The sequence below is a fragment of the Phaenicophaeus curvirostris genome, chromosome 38 (assembly GCF_032191515.1).
Source record: "Phaenicophaeus curvirostris isolate KB17595 chromosome 38, BPBGC_Pcur_1.0, whole genome shotgun sequence".
NCBI lineage: Eukaryota > Metazoa > Chordata > Aves > Cuculiformes > Cuculidae > Phaenicophaeus > Phaenicophaeus curvirostris.
This window is the reverse complement of record NC_091429.1, coordinates 579,540-599,202: the sequence shown is the minus strand read 5'-3', so window position 1 is coordinate 599,202 and position 19,663 is coordinate 579,540. Positions and strand designations below refer to the sequence as shown.

At 58.0% G+C, this 19,663-nt stretch overlaps 1 protein-coding gene across 1 annotated transcript in view; it reads right to left on the bottom strand.

Moving 5' to 3' along the window:
• Nucleotides 1-14,189, bottom strand: part of VDR (vitamin D receptor) — a 32,534-nt gene extending 18,345 nt beyond the window's left edge. Inside the window, exons 1-2 of the mRNA XM_069879597.1 lie at nt 14,175-14,189; nt 12,797-12,893 (exon numbers count right to left, since the gene is read on the bottom strand). The gene's annotated coding sequence lies outside the window, so the exon portion shown is untranslated. The remainder of the gene's footprint in view (nt 1-12,796; nt 12,894-14,174) is intronic.
• Between the last annotated feature and the right edge of the window lie 5,474 nt (nt 14,190-19,663).

Here is a 19,663-nt window from a genome sequence, read left to right as displayed (position 1 = left end):
GGAGCAGAGGTGGAGGATGCCTAGAAGCGAGGCCAAGGATGCAAGGATACGGGTTTTAGCTCAGCCAACGGCTCCCCAGGAGGCTCAACCTTTGCACCTGGAGAAGAACCCAAACCAGTCAGGGAAGAGTTGAGCGTTCCCAGAAAAGAAAAGAGCCGTTCCATCAAAGAAGCACTGAACTCTTTGATGTTTGGTGACGACGACGGCCGCTCATCATTTTCAGGCTGCAGAAAATAAGCGGTGACGATATTGCGAAAGCATTTGTCACATTCTCAATATCTCCATTGCTCCATCAAAGCGCATTTCTTTGGTTAATTTATTTGCCAAGCAAAACAACAAAAACTCAACCCACGTGGCCTGAAAGAGCAGATCGGTGGCTGAAGCTGGACAAATCCTCACCCCTGCTCTGACTCTCCTGGTCCTGGAGGGACCCATCAGCTCCCACTGGAGGTTTCTCCTGGCTGGTGCTCAATTAACACAACCCTCGACACGTCAAAACAAAGTGAAGCTCCCCAGAGCCTCTGGCAACCCGCTCGCATCTTAATGAGCTCTTTCCACTACAAATCGGCCTATTCAGAACATCGAGTCGCGGCACGCGAGCAAGCCCGTTCTCTATTAAAGCAGGCGATGAAATCAGCTCCTTCTGGAGCTCCAGGGAGTTCTGCTCTTCAGCTGCTTTCCATAAGATTTATTAGACTGTGGATTGACAGCTTCCCGGGACCGCAGAGCACCGATACTGCACAGCCCAGCACCCACGGCTGCGGGGACACTGGCTCTATCAGAGAATCACAGAATGTCCAGGTTGGAAAAGACCCACTGGATCATCGAGTCCAACCATTCCCATCAATCACTAACCCATGTCCCTCAGCACCTCGTCCACCCGGCCCTTAAACCCCTCCAGGGAAGGGGACTCAACCCCCTCCCTGGGCAGCCTCGGACACGGACCAATGATCCTTTCCATGAAATATTTTTTCCTAATGTCCAGCCTGACCCCCCCCCCGGTGGAGCTTGAGGCCATTCCCTCTCGTCCTGTCCCCTGGCCCTTGGGAGAAGAGCCCAGCTCCCTCCTCTCCACAACCTCCTCTCAGGTAGTTGTAGAGAACAATGAGGTCTCCCCTCAGCCTCCTCTTCTCCAGGCTGAACCCCCCCAGCTCTCTCTACAGGCATCGCCCGGGGAGGGCTAGAGCACACACAACTTTCCTGCACCAGGTCAGACCTGCCTGTCTAGGTTGGAAGAACATTGGTTTTTTGGAGACTCTGAGCGGCTGCAACCTCCTGGGAGCTGGGCAAGGTCCTCCAAGCCAGGCAGCGACTCATTACCTGATGCAAATCAGCTCGTGCCACCCCTTCCTCCATCAATCTGATCAGACGTAAAGCCCTCCTGGAGCTTCTGATAACGCCCCCGGACCAGGGCTGGAGGCTCCTCCGTGCCGGGCACTGCGGAAGCGCGACGATTCCTACCCCGGAGAGCCCAGATGCTCCCAGTCTGCAAACAACATGTTGTTGTGATGAAGCTTTTGGAGGAAAGCGACAGCTAAAGGAGCGACAAATGAGTTTCAAGAGGTCAGGGAGGCTTCCCAAAAACCCCTCACGGAGGAACAAGACGCTAATCTCATTCTCTGTGAAGGATCAGGCACTTAAGGGCTACCTAAACGCTTTGTGGGATGGGAGCGAGCAAGCTCAAGGACACGCTGAACTCGATTACAGCCACCAGTAATGCGGTTAGGAGGAGACATCCAGCAGCCACGCTAAAAAAAACAGGGTTGAGAGAGGAAAGGCAGCTCTGCTCTCAACCCAGATGGGCTCTCGCCAGCCCCTTGGGGCTGCGCTGTGACCCAACACCTCCAGCATCGCATCAAGAACCTGAGAAACAAGAAGCGAGCAGAGGGCAGTCCCCAAAGCAGAATCCTGGCATGACTTGGGTTGGAAGGGACCTCAAAGCCCATCCAGTTCCATCCCATCCACAGGCAGGGACACCTCCCAGTGGATCAGGGGCTCAAAGCCCCATCCAACCTGGCCTTGAACCCCTCCAGGGATGGGGCAGCCACCCCTGCTCTGGGAAACTTTATGGGTTCTCACCTTGCAGTTGGGCAACAAATCCTTCCATGTGCAGGTAAAAACAGAAAATAAGTGCCGTTCCCCTGACTGGAAGGAATGAAGTAAACAGATTTCCAGATTAGAGCTTTGGGCAGCGCATCAAAAATACCTCCGACCTGACTCCTCGCCGGCACGGCGCTTTGTCATTGAAGCCACAAAAACGAGATGGAGCACCCGCTGCAGCAGCCCCCGAGAGCCCCCAGCAGCCCATGTTAGGCAGCTGGATCCCTTTAACAGGGGATGTTTATGTGGCCTTCAACAAATAAATGAAAGCAACTTCTCCCACGGCCGTGACTTTGCGGGCAGAGCTCCCCTTTTTGCATTTCTCAAGGCCAGGTTGGATGGGGCTTGGAGCAACCTCATCCAGTGAGGGTGTCCCTGCCCGTAGCAGGGGTGGAACTGGAAGGGCTTTGAGGTCCCTTCCAACCCAACCCATTCCAGGATTAAACGATCCCCCCTGCACTGCAGCTTTGCAGCACAAGTTGGTTCCTATCGATGGGTTGGTCGCGGGAAGATGGAACAGGGTTGTTTGGCATCGACCTGGCTCAGGCTCTGCCCTCCTTTCCAACCGATGAGCTTCTTCCAAGCACTCTTCCTCTCTGGACCAGCTTGATGCAAGAGTTTGCAGACGGGGAGCCAGGTCTCAAGCCCGTCTGCCAAGGGCGATGAGCAAGCCCGGCACACCCCAGCCGGAGGAGAGGCCATCGGCCGCCGATAAAGGTAATAACAGAGAGGAAGGCTCGGTGACAGCATCACAGGAGCACCCACAGCCCCCTGGCCCTGCCCCGAGAAGCTGACATGGTGGAAGAGGCAAGAGCTGGCTCAAACACAGTGGGTTTCAACACTTGGAGGACCTCCAAGCAGCGTGGCACGGGAACGGGGAAGAAATATGGACTGGGAAGGGTGGAGCATCCTCTGGAATTGAGTTGGGCGCCATCAGACTTCTGGGCTTCCTGCACGATCTTCTCAGCAGAGACCTCCACACCCAGGGTTTTCCCCTTTGTTTGAAGCCCCTTCCTGAGACTAAACCAGCTCCTCACCTCCATGATCGTTAATCACAGCTAACGGACAAGCGAGGCTCTCAATTGCCTGGAACATCACCCAGGGTGAAGGGGGTCCTGCACTTCAATATTTCTCACCCATTCACTTAGAAACTTGGAGCCCAAACATTTCTGTAGTAAAACCAAATCCAGCTCTTAGGCAGGAGAACAGTTTCAGCAAAGCATCGTTCTCCTGGGCTGGGATTTTAAACAAAACATCAAGCAATGATTCATGACCTGACATCTCGCAAAGCAGCCCTGGAAGCATCACTTTGTTAAAGAACCCCAACTCTCCCAGCCTGTCCTCATACAGGACGTTCTCCAGCCCTCAGATCATCTCCGTGGCCTCCTCTGGACTTGCTCCAACATCTCCACATCCTTCCCATCCCTTTCTCACCCCCATTCTGGGTGCTGTGGGCTCATCCTTGGCCATGGATGCATCTTCTCCCAGCAAGGATCTCCTGCGGACGTCGTGTTTGCTCCACAACCTTTCCTCAAGGGAAACGGCACCACCTGGGACTGCACCTCCGAGTCCGCAAGCCACGTAGAGCAAAAACCATTTCCCAAGGCAGTAGAGCTTGAAGAAGCACCTAAAACCCAGGGATGTCCTGGAGTGGGGAGAGCTCGGTGCCTCCAGCAAGCGAGCGGCGGTGCCTCATTTCCTGAGCCGAGCCGCGGGAGGATGTTACTCACAAACAGTAAGTGACGGCGGTCGCTGAGCCCACGGCCGGTGAGCCAGAGAGGTTGAGTCCGACACCAAAACCCACCCGCGCTGGATCTGCGCTGCATCGACTGCGCTGGTTTTCTTCCAGTCGCAATCGGCTGCGTGTGTTTGTGATTTAGGGCAAGAGGCAGCTGCGAGACATTAAACTGGATGATCTCAAGCAGCTTCACACACTGTGTTTACAACCAGAATTTTAAAGCCTGGCACAACCACCTGTCTGCGCTACCCAAACGATGGTCCCTTGATGTCAAGGATGGGGCTTGGAGCCCCTGACCCCATGGGAGGTGTCCCTGCCCGTGGCTGGGGTGGGACTGGATGGGCTTTGAGGTCCCTTTCACCCCAACCCAACCCATTCCAGGATTACAGCCACCACCAGTTATGCTGCACCCAGACCAGGACAGTCATTTTGCTCTAATTCTGCTAGAAAAAACTGGGAGATACCAGGTTTTCCCAACTTATTGCTTCCCTGCATGATCCCAGAGCATGAGGACCTTCTCCCAGACCCTGCCCAGGAGCTGAAGGCATGATGCCTCCTCACCTCAGGCTTGACTTCAGCTTTTCAGCTCCCCAGCGCCGCTGGGTTAAGCCTAAAACCTTCCTGGAAGAAGCCTACGCCACGCTGGAATCCCGGCAAGCGGCTCTGCTGAGACGGAGAGCCCAGGGAAGACACAAGCTGAGTGATGGAGTGGTTGGTGGGATGGGTTTCAGCAGTTAGAGCTTTCTCCAAGGTACCTGGTTGCTAAACCCAGGGGCACGGCCACAGCTGCTGGGGTGGAGGTGGCCAGAGCGCTGCAGCCCAGGGTTTGGGCTGGGTGGGTTTGCCCTTAAACGCTCCTGTTTCTCAAACCTGGTCCACAGGAACACTTGCACATCAGCCAAGGCTCCAGGCTCCTTCCCCTCGCGTTGGCACCAGCGTGGAAATCCCATTTTCCTTCTCTCTTGGGATCAAGAGGCTGGAGCAGACGCTGAAAGAGGATCATTCAGCTTCAAGGTTACCAGGAACAGAGGTGCACGAAATGCCAGTTCACGGGAAGGATTTGGCTGCATCCAACTTCCCCTCTGAGCCATCGGAGCAGCCTGCAAGGCGCTCAGCCCGGATCCAGGGAAAGAGCCTGATCCTGGCTGCACCTCGGGTGCATCCAGCCGGCTCCTCGGGGAACGCCCTGAGCTCCCAGCCCTGCAAGGAGGAGGCTGCCAAGAGCTCCCCACTTGCTTCTCCTGGAGATGCTGCTCAAGGCAGCATCGTCCCTACCTCAAGTATTCATTAGCCCGGGAGAAAAAGAAGGACAAAGTACAGAAAGGGGTTGGTTCCGCTAAGAGGGAGGGGGGTGCTGTATTTTATGGCTTAGCAGAAGCTGGGGAAGCAGAGAAAAGTCAGTGTGAGCCTGATGAGCTGCAGAGCATCCTGTCTGACTGCTGTTCACGAGCTGCAGAATCAAGCTGGGGATGGGAAGTGATCAACAAAAATCAAAGAGAAAAGAAAAATCACGTCTAGAGTTCCCAAAGAATCACAGAATGGGTTGGAAGGGACCTCAAAGCCCATCCAGTGCCACCCCTGCCATGGGCAGGGACACCTCCCACTGCATCAGGGGCTCCAAGCCCCATCCAGCCTGGCCTTGAGCCCCTCCAGGGATGGGGCAGCCACCCCTGCTCTGGGGCCAGGGCTCCCCATCCTCATCATGAAGAATTTCTTCCTAAGATCTCATCTCAATCTCCCCTCTAGCAGCTCTGATTTCACCCTCTGGGGATAAATTGCCTTTTAACGATGCCAAACTCCCTGTGCAGGGTCTGTGCCCTCGGCCGGAGGAGGCAGAATGAGCATCAACAAGCACTCGCTCACCTGGGCTCCTGGCTAGAAATCCAGCAGGATCACAGAGAACGAAGCATTTCCAAGCGCAGAACAGGCTCCTCAATTAAATCCACCCCAGCGAGGAGCCGTAACCCCAACCCGGTCACCAATTCCCAGGAGCCGACGTCTCTGCCTCCCCTGTGGCTCATGATTCGAACCCCGGACAGAGGCAGCGCTTAAAAGCTCGTCCCTTCTCCCCCATTTTCACTTCTTATCTACAAGAGTTATTTCTCCAAGTCGATGTGTCCGATGGAAACTCTGCCTTTAGCTTAGTCAACACGATCGCCGCGCTGATATCGCCGTCGCGCCTCCGAGGAAGGTGGCTAATTGCAGGACACAGCAAGGACAGGGCAAAGGGAATATTCTGCTCCAATAATTAAGAACGGCAATTATTTCCATGATGCGACACTTAACATCGCCTGAACCCTTCCTAGACGTTAACCATCTCCTCCTCCTCCCTCTCCAAACTGCTTTGCTCGCTTCGGCTCTGCCTTCGTTTTCAAAGTAAGAGCAGACAAGGAATTGTTTTGTTTGTGTTCGAAACATGCAGGAAAGGCCGAGGGGAAGGAGCTGCCCCTGCATGCGGCAAATACCAGACTCGCTCAGAGCTTCTCCCTTATTTCGAAATACATGCAAATAGGTTCCTGCTAACAATGCAAATCGCTCCATTGCTCCCCACCAGAGAGAGAAATCGCACCGAGAACACACAGAGCCCCCAGAAACCCAGCAACGCAGGTACTGGAAATATTCCCCATCCCTGGAGGTGCCCAGGGCCAGGCTGGATGGGGCTTGGAGCCCCTGATCCAGCGGGAGGTGTCCCTGCCCATGGCAGGGGTGGGACTGGATGGGCTTTGGGGTCCCTTCCAAGCCAAACCATTCCAGGATTCTGTGAATATTATCAAAGTCTGCAAAGCAATAATGCCACAGCCTGGATTTGGGAGAGGAAGGAACAGCTGAGGGAGAGAATTTGAACCTTCATCCCCTGACTTGGAGCAAGCGCCAGCAGCTGAGCGTCCTCTCCTCAGCAGAAGCAGCTCCGGGCTGGTTTCAGGCTGCCCAGGAGGGCTGGGAGAGCCCTGGGAGCTCCCTTTAAAGCCACAACTAAACCCACAACATCAGGTTGGATGCTGCAACAAAGCCATTCCCTAAGGAACCCAGCCAGGCACAGCGTCCCAGTGACACTCCAGCACCAGGAGCAAGGCACCAGCCTAGAGCTCTGCAGGAAAAAGTCCAGAATTCAAGGCCTTGGGGTTCACAAAGTCATAACGTACGTGGAAAAAGATAGGACCCTTCTGAAGCTGCCGATCAGCTCCAGCGGCCTTTGAAATAATAAACTCATTCACTAAGAGTCCAGGAGATAGAGGACAACAGCTGAGGACACCTCCCAGAATCAGTGACCTGGCAGCTTTGGTCAACCAGTGCTGGGAGCAGATTGGGTTAGATGGTTGCTGGAAAAGGTCCAAGATACTCAGCTACCCTCACAAACCTACCTCGTGGCAAGCAAAAGCCTCTCAGACACGAGATAAATTGCTTTTAAAGCCCCTTGAATGGATCTGAATTAAGAATTGGGACCAGCAGCGCAAGGGAGGGGATCCTGCCCCTCTGCTCCTCTCACCTGGAGCCCCGTGTCCAGCTCTGGAATCCTCAGCACAGGGAGGACACGGGGCTCAGGGAGAGAGTCCAGAGGAGGCCACGGAGATGATCCGAGGGCTGGAGAACCTCCTGTACGAGGACAGGCTGGGAGAGTCGGGGTTGTTCAGCCTGGAGAAGAGAAGGGTCTGGGGAGACCTCAGAGCAGTTTCCAGAATTACCCACAAATTTCTTAGCGGAGGGGAACAATTTTAACCCGGCTCACCCACTCACTTCCTTCAGTAGGAGTAAAATTGCTGGAGAAGGAACTGCCTGCTGAGGGCCTTGGGAAGATGCAGACAGAAGAGGAAAGATTTAAATTAGACATTAGGAAGAAATTCTTCAATATGAGGGCGGTGACACACTGGCCCAGGCTGCCCAGAGCAGAGGTGGCTGCCCCATCCCTGGAGGGGTTCAAGGCCAGGTTGGATGGGGCTTGGAGCCCCTGATCCAGTGGGAGGTGTCCCTGCCCATGACAGGGGTGGGACTGGATGGGCTTTGAGGTCTTTTCCAATCCAAACGATTCTAGGATCCCCAGACTGCACCTCGCAGGGCATCATGTTTAAGCTCCACACGTGGCCGCTGGTCCTCCAGGGCTGCCGAGGTGAGGTGATGCTCACAGTGCTACCCAACGATGCTGCCAGTTCCACAGAACTCAGCAAATCTAAATATAGACACCGCCGGTATCTTATCTGTGTCGTCAGACAGGCCTTTATGGAGCTGTGGGTGCTTATTTCAAAGGAGCCTCCATGCCAGCAGCGGAGAGAGTCATGGAATCCTGGAATGGTTTCATTGGAAGGGACCTCAAAGCCCATCCAGTTCCAACCCTGTGGGCAGGGACACCTCCCACTGGATCAGGGGCTCCAAGCCCCATCCAACCTGGCCTTGAACCCCTCCAGGGATGGGGCAGCCACCCCTGCTCTGGGCAGCCTGGGCCAGGGCATCATCTCCCTCATCGTGAAGAATTTCTTCCTAGTGTCCAATCTAAATCTCCTCCCTTCCAATTTAAAGCCATTCCCCCTCACCCTGTCACTCCAGGCCCTTGGAAAAAGTCCCTCCCCAGCTTTCCTGGAGCCCCGTTCAGCCCTGGAAGCTGCTCTAAGGTCTCTCCGGAGCCTTCTCTTCTCCAGGCTGAACATCCCCAACTCTCCCAGCCTGTCCTCATACGGGAAGTTCTCCAGCCCTCGGATCATCTCCGTGACGGCTCCCAAAGCTCCATGTTTCGCAGGTGACAGCGCAGGACACCAGGCTGCCTGGGGGGAACCGATTCCTCCCCGTCTGCTGCCGCTCCCCTCGCCCATCGCTCCAGCCGACCGTGGGAGGCTCCTTGCCCAAGCAAGTGGGAGCTCTGAGAAAGCAGCGGGTGGTTGCACGGTGCAGCCGGGGTTGGGAAATTCAAAGAGCACCTACGCGAGCCGAGCAGGACGGAGAGGGCTGCGGGGAAGAGCAACACAGGCTTTGGGTGGGCAAACCCTTCGGAGAAGGCACAGAGAGAGAGAGGAGAAGGGCATTCTGGACACATGGTGCCTCTTTTCAACCTGTTTTACTGAGGAGGGGCTCTTGATCAAAATGTGCAGGGCTGGGATGAGACTAGGAGACTGGGTTTGAGCTGAAAGAGGGGAGATTGAGACCAGATGTTAAGAAGAAATGTTCTCCTGTGAAGGTCAGGAGGTCCTGGCCCAGGCTGCCCAGAGCAGGGGTGGCTGCCCCATCCCTGGAGGGGTTCCAGGCCAGGCTGGATGGGGCTTGGAGCCCCTGATCCCATGGGAGGTGTCCCTGCCCACAGCAGGGGTGGGACTGGGTGGGCTTTGAGGTCCCTTCCAGCCCATTTCATGATCTGGGTTGGAACCAGATGGGCTTTGAGGTCCCTTCCAACCCAACCCATTCCAGGATTCTATCATCCAGCCACACCACTGCTCCCACCAAAAGCTTGTGGGAGCTGGGAGCACACACAGGGCTTCTAGGACAGGAATTGCTCCCCATTGTCCCATCAACCAGGAAAAAGAAAGAAAATCACAACTCAGAAGTCACAGCAGCAAGTCCTGATACCTCAGGCAAGCAGCGTGTTCTCCTGGCAGAGAGGAAACCACATTTATATAGAGAGATAAAGGTTCCAGGTATTGTTTTTCATCACTTTTACACCCCATTTCCATTTATTAGTAGCCAAGAGTCACTTGCACATGTGAGGTTTACACCGATGCTGCCGTTAAACCCCAGAGATAAGGAGCCTGCTCTCTAATCCCAGCCGAGTCAGCACTAAGGTGGAAGCAGGCGAGCGGTGAGCGTCCTGCAGCCTCTGTGCTGCAAGAGCAGCCCTGGTCCCCAACCACTGCGACCGCTCCCTCGGGCCACCGCCAGCGTTTTAAAGCCCTTAAGAGCCTCTCATCTTCCTTATCTGCCTGGACTTTTGCTCCACTTCTCATTTATGCTCCTCACGCCCCGGTTCAACCGCCCTTCCCTCTGCCAGCCCATCCTCAGGGGCTGGCGGCCGAGCACCGGCTCGTGGGGTTTGATTAAAACAAAGGTATTTCCCATGTTTAGAGTGGAACCGTTCAACTGGAAGGGACCTACAAGGATCACCTGGGCCAACTCCATCCTTACATCGTTCTTCACTCGCCCTCCTCGCAGGGGGTACAACTTTTGAGCTGTTTGTGTTCAGTTTTGTCCATAATCATAGAATCACGGAATCATTAAGGTTGGAAAAGCCCTCCAAGCCCATCCAGTCCCTCCCCATCCATGGGCAGGGACACCTCCCACGGGATCAGGGGCTCCCAGCCCCATCCAACCTGGCCTTGAACCCCTCCAGGGATGGGGCAGCCACCCCTGCTCTGGGCAACCTGGGCCAGTCACCCTCATCATGAAGAATTTCTTCCTAAGATCTCATCTCAACCTCCCCTCTTTCAGCTCAAAACCGTTCCCCCTCATCCTCTCCCTGCCCTCCCTGCCCCAGAGCCCCTCCCCAGCTTTCCTGGAGCCCCTTTCCATCCTGGAAGCTGCTCTGAGGTCTCCCCAGAGCACAAACCCCTCCAACACGACCCAGATGCTGGTTGCCTGCTCTCCGTGGGCTGCGTGACGAGCCGCCGGCTGTCGCAACAACTTTCCCCCGCCGCCCAAAATCACCACGGTTGTTTTGCTTCCCCCCCTCCTCTCCCTCCCATCTTTCTGCCTCGGTGCTCGTGGTGAGCGTGAGCCATTTCGCACGAGTTGTGCAAGCTCCGAATCGCTTGGCTGGCAGCTCTTACCCAAGAGACACAACCAGGAGGATCCACCCCTCACAGCCACGGTCGGTGGCCAAGGAGCCTCTTCTGCAGGAGCTGGGGAGACGCCGCATGGATCGCAGGCTCCCAGTGCCACCAGAAACTTGGACTGGGCTGCTGCCTCCAGCTCTAGGAGAGACCAGTCCTGAAGGATGGGACCATACCCAGCACCCAGACCCATCCCTGCCGACGCCGTCTCATTATTTCAATGCCACCTGCATTTATTCACTTGCCACCTGCGTCACAGCCAAATACAGACGGGCAGCGCGTAAAACCTACCGCCCACGAGACTCCTCCAGAGCACCCCAGACACCACCCCCTCCTTCCACAGCAGGGGGATTTAATTCCTCCCACACAACGGGGCTTCAGGAAAGTCCCTTCTAGCAGCATCCAACACCCACCCAGCCCCCGTGCCTGCCCCCCCTTCGGCTGCAGCAGCAGAAAGGGGATAAATAAGCAGCTGAGCATCGTTGCCCTCCTGTGCGGCCACAATCGGAGCGAGGTGGTTCGTACAGGAGGGACGGGACCTCACCTGGCACCCCAGCCACACATCCCCATCCTCTTGCCTCACAGACTCCAACAGCCCAGCACGAGCAGAGCTTCACCCCAGTTTGACCAGCAGCTTCCCCCCCCCCCCATCTCCCCACTCAGACATCGCATGGGATACCCAGACCCACTGCCAAGCGCTTTTAACTCCTATTATTCCTCTCCCTTTCCCCTTCAAAAGCCACAAAAGGTTTGAACCAGGCTGACTTTTCAACAACAGGTTAAAAATGATCCCTGAGCACACCTCCAGCCACCAGGAACGTGAGCTGCTTCTTTCCAGTTAGCGATCAAATGGGGAAAAAAGGCTGGATTATCCTCTTGTTTTGTCTTAAGCACATTGGAACTTGGGAAACAAACACCCACTGAAAAGCTACCTGACCCGCAGCAAGTTCTTGCCTGATGAAGAACTTATTTTTGTGCCTTTGTTATGCAAAAACCGGTCGCAAGATCTTCCACCCGTGGTGCCTACAGCCACGCGGGATCTGGAGCAGACATCTGCCAACGCCCCCGGTGCCCGAGCCGCCCTCTCGCTCCTCTTCCTCCCTCTCTGGGTGGATGATGCTGCCATGCAGCCTCTCCACCCCTCCTCGGGGCGCACAATTACAAGAGGGATGGTTGCCCACTGCTGCGACCTCATCCTCCGTGGGGTACACGATACTGGAGGGATGGTTTTCCACTCCATGCAGCCTCATCCCCCTCCTTGGAGTGCATGATGCTGGAGGGATGATGCTGGAGGGATGGTTTTCCGCTCCACGCAACCTCTGCCTCCCTCCTCGGGGTACGCGATGCTAGAAGGATGGTTGTCCACCCCGTGCAAACTCTTCCTCCCTCTCCTCAGGACTCACGATGCCAGAGAGATGATGCCAGAGGGACAAACGTCCACTGGTCCTCCCTCCTTGTAGGACGCGACGCAGAGGGACGCCTGCCCGTGCCATGCGACACCAACACAGGATTTTCCAGCCCTCCTTCCCTCCCAATTAAAACCCCTTTCACAAGGCCCATGGGAAAAGCCACCGCGCGGCCAACAGCACCGACCGGGGCTGCTCCGACTCGGTTTCACCCGGCTGCTTCGAAGAAGGAAGAGGAGGTTTTATTCAAACGAGTAATTACTGACTTCCTCCCCAAAAGGCAGGTTCCAGGTCCCCCCCAGCCCCACCAAGCACCAACCCAAGGGCACCAGCTCGCTCTTTCTCCCCCGCAGACCCAGAAGAAGCAGGGATGGAGCCCACCAAGCCGAGCAGGACACCGAGCAGATGACTTTCTCCCTTTAGAAGACAACAGGCACGTTGCCCTGAGATGGTTGGAGCTCCTTTACCCGAGTCCTAGGAGGAAGATGAGTCACTGCCCGGCTCGTGTGGGAGGAGAGCAGAGCACGCCACGCAGAGCCAGCGCTGGCTTCTCAGGAAAACCACCTTCTGGTGAAAACCAGCTGCTGGAGACACTTTCCACGCTGAAGGTTCCAGCCCCGAGCTCAAATAAGGAGGCGGAAGAGGAGGAAGGAGCAGCTCACCCCAAAGAACGGGCACCTCTACCCCTACACCAGCCCAACGCAACCTCCTGGGTGCTCAGTCCTGGTCCAGGGGCGCCCACTTTGGTCTGGGGAGAAAGAACCCCCCTCATTCTGAGCAGAGGAGCTGCAGGAGATGTGCAGTACCTTGGTTTGCTTCGCCTGGAGAACCTCGTGGCTGAGAGACCCTGGGAGTCACATCCAACACGGGCACCGGGATGGTTCCGAGATGGCCAAGAAGTCGCTGGGGGATCAAAATGGAGCAGAATTAGGGGGGTGCTGGAGGGTTTCAGCCCCGCGTCCAAGATCTACCCCCTCCCTTCAGAGAAACACTTCATTGGGAGCTAAAGTTTAAGATGCGCTTTGAAGCTGACCATGAATTCAGGTCAGAGACCAGCCCGGTGATAAGAACCCCCCAAAGCACCCCAAGAGCACCCAGGGAATACACAGCTCCACAGCCCCCCCCAAAGGGAACGGGGAGCCCCAGAGAGGGAGGGGGTGCCTACCAAGACAGGGGCTGGAGGGGGAAGCTCCAAAAGGGGCTGTGTAGGGGGAAAAATAGGGGTTCATCCCACCAAGGGGTACACAACTGGGTCCAGCTTCTCGCCATTGAGACACCAGCCAGCCCGGAAAGGGTTAAGTCAGCCAGAATTTGGGGTGGGGGGGTAAAGGACCCCAAACAGTGTCACATTCACACCCCCCAGCTCCAAGCAGAACCCTCACTCCTCAGCCCAGTAACGGGGGGGTCACACCTGAGACTGGGGTGACCCCAATTCTCCTCCCACCCCCAAATCAGGGGTCACCCCACAATTCATAGAGAGGCTGGGAGGAAGCAACAAACCAGCCCTAAGGGGACCCCACTTTTGGCAGGGGGAGCCCTAAACAGGCTCGAGAGCCCCAGCTGAGTGGGGACAGCGGGTGCTGGGGGGTGGGGTGTCCCACACAGGGTCCCCGACCTGGGTTGGGGGGGGGAAAACACATTTAGAACCCCCAAACCAGGATGTGAACCCCAGGGAACCCCATGCCCATAGGGGACCCCAACAGCCACAGAGCCCCAAAAGGGAGGGGAAACCAGTTCACCCCCTGAGCCCCCCCTAGGCCAGCAGAGAAGGAGGCAGAGAGTGACCCTCGGGTCAGCCCCCCGAGTCCCCTGGTCTGCGGGGGCACCAGGAAGGGACCCCCCACCACGGTGACAGCGACACCCCCAGTGTCCCTCGGTGTCTGGGGGCACCAGTTTGACCCCCCCCATGGTGACACCCCCAGTGTCCCAGGTCTCTGGGGACACCGGGAAGGACACCCCCCCCACACCCCACGGTGACACACGCTACGGGGACACCGGGAGGGACCCTCCCACGGTGACACCCCCCCCCTCCCCCCCGCGTGCCCCGGTCACCCGGACTCTCCCCACGCTCCCCCCCCGCCCCGGTGGGCACCAAGCAGCGCAGGAGCCACGACGCCCCCCGAGCCGCAGCGGGCAGGGGGTGGGGGTCCTGCCCCGAGAGCTCCCGGTGCTCCCAGCCGGTACCTGCAGCTCCCGGCGCCGCCGCCCCCTCCCTTTCCCCCCCACCGCCCGGTGCCGCCTTTTGACGGGAACCGGCGGCTCCCCGCCCCGCCCCCTCTGGCCACGCCCCCTTAGGCCACGCCCCCTCCGCGCCCCCGCCAATCACCGCGTGGCCACGCCCCCTCGAGGGGAATCCCCGCGCTGGCCCCGCCTCCAAGCACCATATAAGGTGTTCGTCGATCCAAGCCCCGCCCCCCGTGGGCGTGGCCAGAGCTGGCGGGAGATGGCACGTGGCTGCGCGGCTCCGGGACCCCCAGCCCCCGCGATCCCCGGTGCCCGGCGCGGCCCCCGCCTCTCGGCCAGCCCCTGCCCATCCCACCGGGGCTCCCCCCGGCGCTGAGGGCACCGGGGGCTGCGGTTTCTCGGGGCAGAACCCCCAGCCGGTGCCCGCGGCGGCCATGGCTCCGAGGGCTGGTGTCCAGCGGGGGGTGGTCGTGGGGAAATATCGGTGACCGGGGGGGGTGTGGGAGGTGCCCACCGGAGAGGGGCATCACTGCCAATGCTCCTCAGACCAGGGGAACCCACTGCCGAAGGTGGGGGACACTCCCAGTGCCCCCACAGACAGGGGGACATAGGGAATGCCCACCGGGAGGTGGTCGTGGGGAAAATATTGGTGACCGGGGGGGTTGGGGGGTGCCCACCCTAGTGGGACATCACTTATGATACCCCACAGACCAGGGGATACCCACTACCAGGGGGAGGGTGTGATCCCTGGTGTCCCCACAAACAGGGACACGGGGAGTGCCCACCAGGGAGGTGGTTGTGGGGAAAGGCCCAGTGCCCCCACAGGCCAGGAGGTGCCCATGGTGGGGAGGTGACTTCTCTGCTGTTCTAGAGGGTGTGGGGGGTGCACAGGGGCTCCCCCACTTTGGGGGCCCTGTGTGTATTAAGGCTCCTCCGTGCCCTTTGTGCTCCGTAGTTTGGAGTCCTGCGTGGGCTTGCGGCTCCTTGTGGTCCCCATCCTGGTTTGGGGATCCTGTGTGTGTTTGCCTGCCCCGGGTGGGACCCCCTGACACCCTCTGTCTCCCCTCAGCTGGGGGCTCTCGGGGCTATTCTGAGCTTCCAAAACTGGGGTCCCTAAACCCTAGAAACCCGCTGCCCGGCAAGCCTTCTGCTCCCATGGCTTGTGGGGAGCCCTGAGCTCTGCCAGGGGCTTCACAGATACTGCTAGGGGATTTGGAGGGGCACCACCTGGCACTTTTGAGGGGACACAACCCCTCCAGAAAGCCCAGTGGGCTCAGGCAGCTCACCCAGTTCCTCCTGGCCTGTAGGCAGCCCCTTACTGGGAGAAGATAACCAGCACCAGTACAATAGTGCCCCCCCCAGCGCTCCTGGGCAAACTGTCTCGCTGGAGCACGCTCGAGTGCCCTCATCATGTTTCACCTTCGTTCTCGTGAAGTCCAGGGGCTGCGGAGCTCCATCCTCAGAGCTGGAGGTGGTTCAGAGGCTGCTTCTCTTCCAGATCTCTCAGTCACAAGACACCACGTCCTAGGACCGCTCACCACGTTCATCACCTGGCAAACAAACTCCATCTGGCTTATGGGTTTGAGCTGCAAGAGGGGAGGTTGAGATGAGATGTGAGGAAGAAATCTTTTCCTGAGAGGGTGGGGAGGTCCTGGCCCAGGCTGCCCAGAGCAGTGGCTGCTGCCCCATCCCTGGAGGGGTTCAAGGCCAGGCTGAATGGGGCTTGGAGCCCTTGATCGAGGAGGGGGGTGTCCCTGCCCATGGCAGGGGTGGAACTGGATGGGCTTTGAGGTCTCTCCCGACTCAAACCATTCCAGGACTCTATGATTGTTCTAAATGCCACTAGATCCTGCAGGAGCATCCAAAACCAGATGTTCCACTCATCCTCCTCCTCTCCCATTTTCAGAGGGACACCTGAGAGACCAGCCACCGCGTGCTGTAAAACCTCTGCTGACGTCCTTGAGAGTCTTTTGTTTTTCTGGTGCTTAGATCAGGTGAAGAGCAAAGGGAGAGCTGATCCATCCTCTGCCCCTGGACAGGAGACAACAGCATCTCTGAGGGCCTCGGTGCAGCTCCAGGTTCTGGAGATGTGTATGACCAAGGGGGGGCAGGTTCCCAGCCCCAACCTGAAGCTGATCCCCTGCTCGGCCAAGCTACCCCCCTCCCCGAGTTCAAAAAACTTAGGATATTTGGCAGTTTCTCCCTTTCCATCCTCAAAAAGCAGCTGAGATGCAGCCACCAGCAACACGTCAAAAAGCGACAAGCAAGTGCTTTGACAGGTGTGATGCTCCCCGGGTTTATTAAGTGTCCCCTAAACCCAAAATCCCCAGAGAAAATGAGCCCTCGGTGCCTGCAGACGGCAATCACCGCCCCGCAGCCGCAGCCAGCGAGTTCAGCAGCTCGAATTTGCGTGGGGAAAGCGCTTCGCTAACCGCTTTCAAATGGATTTAATGAGCCCAGCGAAAGAAAACAGCGTCTGGGAAGAAATGGGAGTTCATTAGAGACAATTTAGTGGCGCAGAACTTCTTGGGGAGGGTGGGAAGGGGGTTGTGGATGGGACGGGGCAGGAGGACTTGACCTTGCCAAGCTGGAGAAGCGGGATTGTGAAAACCTCGTGCGGTTCAACAAGGTGAAGGATGGTCCTGCAGTATGGATAGAGGCAGGGAGGGAAGAGACTGAGACCTGGGACCCTGAGCTGGCATCTTCACGCTCTTCCAGCCTGGGAGAAGGGGGCTCCTGGCTCCGTGGGGCTGGAGGAAGACGACACTGGTTCAGCAGAGGGGTGGGAGGCTGAGCGGGAGGAATGGAAGCCCTCCTTGTCCCCACCCTGGATAACCCAGATGGACACACGGACAAGGGAAAAGAAAGCACAAACACAGCTGGACTGGGAATCGCTCGGCAGCCACCAGCTTCACCATTCCGGGGTGACTTGTGCTCGCTCCATCCCGGGGAAGGAAAGGTTCTGCGGAAGCGGTTGCAAAATCCTGCTGGCTCAGCGCCGGGGTGTGGCCTGTCCCCTCCTTTTCCCCATCCCTGTTGGCTCTGAGGGGAGAAAATGGATTTAAAATGGGATGAAAAGGGATTAAGGGTGAGATACAACAACACGGGGTTTTGCACCGGTGGCTTTAGTGGAACCAGAGGGTGAGGGAGGGGATCCTGCCCCTCTGCTCCGCTCTGTGAGACCAAACCTGGAGCCCCACGTCCAGCTCTGGAGTCCTGAGCACAGGGAGGACATGGAGATGTTGGGGTGAGGCCAGAGGAGGCCACGGAGATGATCCGAGGGCTGGAGAACCTCCTGTATGAGGACAGGCTGAGAGAGTTGGGGTTGTTCAGCCTGGAGAAGGCTCCGGGGAGGCCTTAGAGCAGCTTCCAGTGGTGAAAAGGGCTCCAGGAAAGCTGGGGAGGGGCTCTTGGTCAGGGAGGGCAGGGAGAGAGCGAAAGGGAACAGTTTTGAGCTGAAAGAGGGGAGATTGAGATGAGATCTTGGGAAGAAATGTTTTGCTGTGAGGGTGGGGAGGCCCTGGCCCAGGCTGCCCAGAGCAGGGGTGGCTGCCCCATCCCTGGAGGGGTTCAAGGCCAGGTTGGATGGGGCTTGGAGCCCCTGATCCAGCGGGAGGTGGGACTGGATGGGCTTTAAGGTCCATTCCAACCCAAACTCTTCTACGATTCTTGCCCCCCCACTCTGGGGATTCTCTGTTGTCTCGTGTAGGTTTGAGCTCACCGCGGAGCCGGCCTCTGAGGGACTCGGGGTGGGTTTTCTCCTCCCTGTCCCCTCTCAACGTGCTCTTGGCGGGGTCTGTCCACGCAGATGGGGTCCATCCATCATCCCCATGGACCAAACACGCCCCCAGCACCATCCCCGGGTGCGCAACCCCCAGCGCAGGGGGCGACAGGAGCCGCACAGCCCCCAGTCAGGCAATTAGAAGGTGGCAACGAGCACAGGGAGGGGAGAAGGCGACCTGGAAAGCCTCCCCTCTCCCCGGCATTTTGCTCCTGGGAAGGAGAGAATAAATGATCCATGAAGTTTCCATCGGCTCCGGCGGCCGCGGTGGTGCCGGCAAGGTTTAATTTTGCCATCAAGTTGATTTGGATGGGTTGGGCGATGACGAGGGGAAGGAATTCAGTTTTCCACTCTCTCTTACATTTATTGCAGCAGGGAAAAAAAAAAAGCAGGAGTGAATTTATTCAATAAATGATGCCCCAAAAGGGGTGTTTTTGCTCGTTCCCATCCTGGAGCCATCGAAGCTGGGAGGGAAGGAATGGTTGGGCTTTTGAGTCCCTAAAATCTAGAGGTTTAGGGACACCCGTGCTGGAGGCGATGCTGGCCTGATGTGGCGGTCGCTCTGGGCTCCTGGAGCTGGAAAAGTGGGAAAAAAATAAGGAAAAAAACCCATCTGGAGAGTTAGGAAAGGGAGAAGGAAGAGAGGGAGCAGATTGGGTGCTGCCCTCACAAGCACAGTGATCCCACAGGGCAGCTCTGGGGGGAACTGGGCTCCATCCCGGGGCGCAGAGCTTGGGGTTGGGGTGCTGGGGAGGCAAAGGGCGGAGGGTGCGGGGCTCACGCGGCCTCGCACACTTTGCACAGCCGGGCTCACACCAGCCCCTGTGGCTTGGCACAAGCCCCACAGAAGCCCCCATGGTTTTGCACAAGCACTCACAGCCTTGCACAAGCCCCTCACAAGCCCCCATGGCTTTGTACAAGCACTCACAGCCTTGCACAAGCTTGTGCAAGCCCCTCACAAGCCCACATGACTTTGTACAAGCACTCAGTCTTGCACAAGCTTGCACAAGCCCCACAGAAGCCTCCATGGTTTTGCACAAGCACTCACAGCCTTGCACAAGCCCCTCACGAGCCCCCATGGCTTTGTACAAGCACTCACAGCCTTGCACAAGCCCCTCACAAGCCCCCACGGCTTCGCACAAGCACTCACAGCCTTGTGCAAGCTCGCAGGAGCACTCACGGCCTCACACAAGCCCCTACAGCCTTGCACACGCTTGCACGAGCACACACCCCAGCCCCGGTCTGGAGGCGCCGCCCCGCACTGCGCATGCGCACAGCGCCACCCCGCCTCCTCCCTCCGGGGACCCCGCGCGACGCTCTTGCGCATGCGCACACGGCCACGCCTCCCCGCCCCGCCCACCGGGGACTCCCCCTCCGCCCGGCTTCCGCGCATGCGCACAGCCGGCCGCGCCCTCAGCCGCGCCCAAGGGGCGGGGGTCTCGGAGCGCATGCGCAGTGAGGGAAAGCCGCGCCCGGGCGTGGCGTGACGTCACGAGGGGCTGCGACGCCCCGTCCTGGGGGCGTGGCCTTACGGGGGGCGTGGCCCTGTGACGGGCTGCGTCACGTGGGGGCGTGGTCCCTGCGTAATGAGTGGGTGGGTGATCGGAGAAGGGGGCGTGGTCTAAGTGAAGGGGCGTGGTCACCCCCTCCGTCTGCGCGCTTTGCGCATGCGCCGTTGCCGTTGCCATAGAGACGGCGGCTGCGCGGG